This window comes from Micropterus salmoides, unplaced genomic scaffold (assembly GCF_014851395.1).
Source record: "Micropterus salmoides isolate LMB-PRFRI ecotype aquatic unplaced genomic scaffold, ASM1485139v1 Ms_hic_scaffold_13, whole genome shotgun sequence".
Classification (NCBI taxonomy): Eukaryota; Metazoa; Chordata; class Actinopteri; order Centrarchiformes; family Centrarchidae; genus Micropterus; species Micropterus salmoides.
In genome coordinates this window covers 9,352,197-9,358,578 of record NW_024040374.1, presented here as the reverse complement: position 1 = coordinate 9,358,578, position 6,382 = coordinate 9,352,197, and positions in this window count along the sequence as shown.

Here is a 6,382-nt window from a genome sequence, read left to right as displayed (position 1 = left end):
TATTTTTCAAAATATCTATATGCCCCCCAAATACTAATAGTGCAAACTTTTTTGGTGAACTGCTGTCTATAATCTGTATTGACTTTGACTGTGTAGTTATTGTTGGTGATTTTAACATCCATGTTGACAACCCCCAGGACAGGGGGACTAAAGAACTGTGTTGTGTTCTTGATAATTATATACTGATTCAGTATGTGACGGAGCCCACACACAATAAGGGGCACCATGGAAATGTTGTCATCTCCAAAGGTCTGAACATTTCCAAGGTTGTGGTGACTGATGTTGCTCTCTCTGATCATTCCTGTGTTTTCTTTGAGAGTGCTATCTGCGTGCACACAACTGTTAAAACAGAGGTAATCACAAAATGTCATATCACTGTAAACACTAGTGAGACATAATACAATATCTGAAATCCTCCTCATGCTACCTTGATATTCTGCCAACAGGTTTATTCAAAAATGGTTCTGATTGCATGGCCACAGATCTTCTACAAATTGTCAATATGTCTCTTCTGTCAGTTTTTTTCTCACAGGATCTGAAAACTGCATTCATTAAGCCACTCTTGAAAACGAGCCCTAGACAGGTCACTAATGAGTAATTATATATTGAAAAAGCTGTTTCAACAGCTCAGACCTTTCTTGGCACTAAATAACTGTTTTGATGTCTTCCAGTCAGGATTTCGACCACTCCACAGCACTCTTGTTAAGGTCTTCAATGACACCCATTTAAACACTGACAGTGGCAGAATTTCGGTCTTAGTATTATTCGATCTCAGTGCATAATTACACATCTGAGCAAACAAAAATGACCTATGGAGTTCCCCAAGGCTCTATTCTGGGTCCTCTTCTGTTTAACATCTACATGCTTCCACTGGCTCAGATTATGAAAAACAACAGAATGTGTTATCATAATTATGCAGATGACACACATATTTACATAACCATATCACCAGGGGACTATGATCCCATACAGGCACTGAGTGGCTATATTGAGCAGGTCAACGATTGGATGTGCCTGAATTTTCTTCAATTAAACAAAGATAAAACTGAAGTTATTGTGTTCGGAGCCAAGGAAGAACGATTGAAAGTCAGTGCTCAGCTTAAATTGGTACGGTTAGGAACCACAAACCAAGCCAGAAATCTTGGTGTAGTCTTGGACTCAGACATGAATTTAAGCAGCCACATTAAGAGAATTACAAAGTCAGCCTACTATCACCTGAAGAATATATCAAGGATTAAAGGACTTATGTCTCAGCAGGACCTGGAAAAACTTGTCCATGCATTTATCTTCAGTCGTTTTGACTACTGTAACGGTGTCTTTACAAGGCTCCCTAAAAAATCCATCAGACAGCTGCAGCTGATTCAGAACGCTGCTGCTCGAGTCCTCACTAAGACCAAAAAGGTGGATCACATCACTCTAGTTCTGAGGTCTTTACACCTGCTTCCTGTCTGTCAAAGAATTGATTTCAAAATCCTGCCGTTGGCTTATAAAGCGCTGAATGGTTTAGCACCAAAATACATTTCTGATCTTCTGCTTTGTTATGAACCATCCCGACCTCTCAGGTCGTCTGGGGCAGGTCTAATCTGTGCCCACAGTCAAAACTAAACATGGAGAAGCAGCATACAGTTTTTATGCTCCATATATCTGGAACAAACTTCCAGAAAGCTGCAGGTCTGCTGAAACTGTCAGTTCTTTTAAATAAAGACTTTTCTTTTTACCACTGCCTTTAATTAGATCAGATGTAAAGCTGTGGATTGGTGTTGTGTACTGCACTTTTTACTGTTTCTATTTCCTATTTAACTCTTTAAAATGTATTTTTTTCTATTTTATTTTCTATTTCACCCTTTTAAAAATATATTTTAAGGTGTTTTTTTCAATTTCCCTTTGTTGCTTTTATGTTTTATGTAAAGCACTTTGAATTGCCTTGGTGTTGAAATGTGCTATACAAATAAACTTGCCTTGCCTTGCCTTCTCAGAGACAGTTTCCAAGACTGGACAAATAAAACTAAAACTGTCTGTATGGGTTGAAGCCAGTAGAATCAAATGAGACAATATTGTTTTTTTTAAATTTATTTATTTGGGTACACTAAACTTTTAAATGCACGTGGAATGGTGCAGTATTTTAGTGTGCATCACAGATGGAAATCTCAATATTGCATATCTTAAACCCTAAGCAAATAAAACCATATGCTTTTCTGTGAAATGTTGTATTTTCTACACTACAAATAAAAACTTTACTCTTTAGGCCAGTGATTGGGTCCAAAATCATAGCTTTCCTCACATTCGGTCAGGAGTCTAATGATGACTGATACTATGATACTATGTTATTTCATAAATCTCAAAGCATCATCACAATAATAATCTCAATATGCTCTAAATAGCTAACTTTAAGCTCAATGTGATGTTGCAAAACAACAAACCAGAACCACTTTCACCTCCAGAAAGGAGGAAGCCACCCACAGGCTCTCCCAGCATGAAGACCTGCTCCAACACAGCACCCGCTAATTCATTACATTCCCCAATTAAATCATCATCCAAGAGTAATATTCCCCTCATGTGAAAGTACTAATTATGTGCTTAGGGTACTTTGCCATTGTGTCAGTCCTTTTCTTTGGCACGGAGGCACTTGGCCCAGTGCCCCGCACATTTGCTCTGACATTAAAGCTGGAGTGCACAGGCAACTTCTCAGGGGCCTTTTTCAAGTATCCTCTCCTCAGCAGTAGCTGTCTGTCTCAGTGTGCACTGCACAGAGGGAGGGAAAACGGCCTCCATAATTTCTCCAGTTTTCCACAGCGTGTTAATTTGCACATTCACGTGAGGGTCATGTATGTGCCTGTATCCTCACCTTTTGATGTGCTGAGTCATTCAAATAGCACAGACGGGGTGGAGTGCACCTCAAAGACCGCAATGAGGACACTCATGACCAATGCACGCAAGGTTCTGTAAGTGTGTGCATGTGTGTGTGTCATTGTGTGTGTGTGTAAGAGAGAGAGAGAGAGGGAGTGGAAGGAAGGCAGAGAGAGAAAAGAGAGAGTAAATGAAAGGAAATGTGTGTGTGTGTGTGTGTGTGTGTGTGTGTGTGTGTGTGGGGTGGGGGTGGGGGGGTGGGGGGGCGTGTCAATGAGATTTCTCTGTTTCACAATCATTCTGTCCTGCTATTCTCGTTGTGTTATTCAGCTTCGTTCTTACGCGTGTGTCCAGTGCAGCGAGCAACACTTTCTCACTCTTCTGAAACAGACCAGTTGCATTCCTAGGTCAGATATGGTGTGTGTGTGTGTGTGTGTATGTGTGTGTTTTGGAACAAATACTGGAGGTCTGTGATGGGAAACGCATCATCTTGTGTTTTCTTTTCCCCTCCTGAGCCAAAGGCCTAGCAGTCTTGACAGGCCAGATAAGGAAATAAAAAATTCCAAAGTGAAACATTGGTGTGTGCCACTTTTTTGAATTCCCAGAAGCCTGTGTGTTATCAACTAGTTTTTATTTGTCAGGATCCTGCCAATTTATTGCGGCCCTGTTACCCATGGCGACATTACAGGACTCCCTGCAGGAATTTAATATGAGCTCATCCTTAGTTTGAGGATGTGAAAGGGGCCAAAACTTTTACCCATTTGTCTTGCAGCTTGACAAGCGGATATGTCTTTTTGTGTTTATTCAAAGTTTTGTCTCGCTGATTCAAGTAAAGATGAGTATGTGAATTAGCAACATGGAAAGTGTGTCTTGGTTTCTGCAAAGCACTTTCATGTGACGCAGGGAAACCCTGACATCATGGAGCTAACGTGGTGATCCCACCAGCCAGTAAATGAATAGTAAAATGGTCAATAGACGCTGTGACTAAGCGCGCACACATACACACTCACCAGTGCTGATTGTGAAGATCATCACTGGTGCAGTTTAATCTGGGTCATGCAATCATAGGGGTGAATTGTTTGTTATGAAGAGGTTTCACACACAAAGTGTGTGAGTGTGTATTGTTTAGTCTGTAACAGAAGAAGTATTTTTTTTACAGCCTTATTCCATGTTATGCTAAGGCTGAATGCCACCATGTGGAGCAAGTAAATGATGTTGGTTTAAACGGTTTATTAGGGGTCCAAGCCCGAGTGGTCTGGGAACCTGCGAATGCAAGGCATTGGTTCCCAGTACCAGCGGAGCTGGGAACCCTATGAGTCACGCGTATGAAGGCGGATATCAAAAACCTCATTTCCACGCGTTCGGGGGATCGAGCTGAATCTCCTATAGGACGCCCATTTCGTAAACAAACAGACAAAATCGTAAAATCCCATTCATTTTAAAGGGATTTTGAACCAAAGGACATTTTGCCTCATTACTACGCGCCACAACATAGCAAATTCATAAACCTTATGTCCACGTGTTTTGGTGATGCTGCCGATTTGAATGGTATAGGTCACGCCTCTGTGCGATGACGTTTTCATTTCACTAAATGGCGAAAACTGAAAAACCTATTTTAATTAACTCCTCCGAAGCCACAAGTCCGATCGACAACAAACATGGCACGGATAATCTCTGGACCGAGCTGATGAAAGTTTGTAGAGGGAATCTTGATCCACCAAAAACGTCCCAGTTATAAGCTAACAAATGTTTGCACAAACAGGATGTCATGTCAGATGTTACGTTTGCAATGGCCGATCTATACCAAACCCGGAGACCTTTTTTCATTAGTGCAATTTATACTTCTGGTATATTATCTGGAACGCCCTCCCGACGGGCTGTGTGAACATTGGCGTCAATCGGGCCCTAGGTGGCGCTATTAATTGGAAATCAAATAACACGCCCATAGACATACATTAATTTCAGATCTCCATAACCGCAAGCCCCTTTCATTTATAACTCTGCTCATTTATTCTCCACGGGCCCCCCGAGCCGCGGCGGGGCCAGGGAGACTAGGCTACTTGTTTAAATTAAGGAATAGTTCTCTGTTGACTCTCCGGTCAACATTGGTGACTGTATGTACATTTGCTGCCAAAAAGGGGATATTCTGTAAATGGAGTGACAGTGTCTCTCTAGTGGAACACACCATGATGATTTTTAAATTGAAAGAGACATTGATGCAGACTCTCTGGATAATTATAATGGTTTATGGTCAGACCTTTTAACATCATTTTGCTGATGCCAGGGAAATTTGTCTAGGTGTTGAACGTTTTATGTGAATTTCTTCAATTGTTTACCCCAGTTTCTTAATGATCTTGCCTCTTAAAAATGATTCTGCACACAACTTTTACAGCAACCTATTATATAGGTTATATTGTATAGTTTTGTATTATTTTTAGCATCTTAGAATCTATCTTGGGATGATAAGACTATATTTGAAAGTAACATGATAATAAAGTTGAATTAAATAAATTATTCTGATTCACATTTTGTATGTTTTATCAAAATATTTTATTTCAAATTCATCACAATTTTAAAATAATTTCTATAACAAACAAAAGTGGGGTTCATTGACAGAAATATAATATCACAATGGACCAAAATAATAAATAAAATGTATTAAACACATTTTGTGTTTTACAGGCTTTTTTGTTCTCAAACTACAAAATTTTGTGAATGTCCTGTTTGGAATTGTTTTAAAAGACCAAGAAAGAGATTTATGAAGGTGTGTTTTAGCAATTAATTACATCATATAAATAATATTGTAAGTTGAAAAACAGTATTCAGAATACAGTCAGTCACAACTTTCAGATGTAGAGAACAGATATTAAACATAAATGTGCTGGGATGCTTCAAAAACTTTTCAAAACTTTGACAAATGAAAAAAAGTTAATAATTACAGACAAATAGAGAAATATTATTAATAAAAATAATACCAAAACTACTACTACTGATGTCACCAAGTTCATGTCCTTGGAAATATTTATGTGATTTTTTGGGGTGGGTGGGGTGTGGGGGGTAATGATGTGAGAAATTTATACCTTCGACAATCACACACATATATTATTTTTAATATTATGACTGACGTTTTCACTGAACATATTTAAAATTAGTCTGTTTTTGTGTAAAAATTTAATTAGAAAAAATGGGATTACATTTTTTTTCCTAGGCTACATGGCAGCCAAAGGCTTTAAGACCATAATGTATGTGGATTAAAAAGTAAAATAAAGCATAATTCAATAAATACATAAATGGGGAATCTTGTGAGTTTTTTAATACATGGATCATTTTACAGAACATTTTTGGTGCTTTGTTAAAAATGTGTTGACTCATGGCGTTGAATTAAATAGGTGCTTGCCAGTGTGCAGTGTTCACAGACAGTGGTTTGATTTCTTGTGATTGATCTCCCTCTAACGGACGAAAATGGGAAACACAGAACTGCCGTTCACATTGTGGCCACCAGGAGGTGATGTCGTGTACGCGGAAGCAAAAAAAA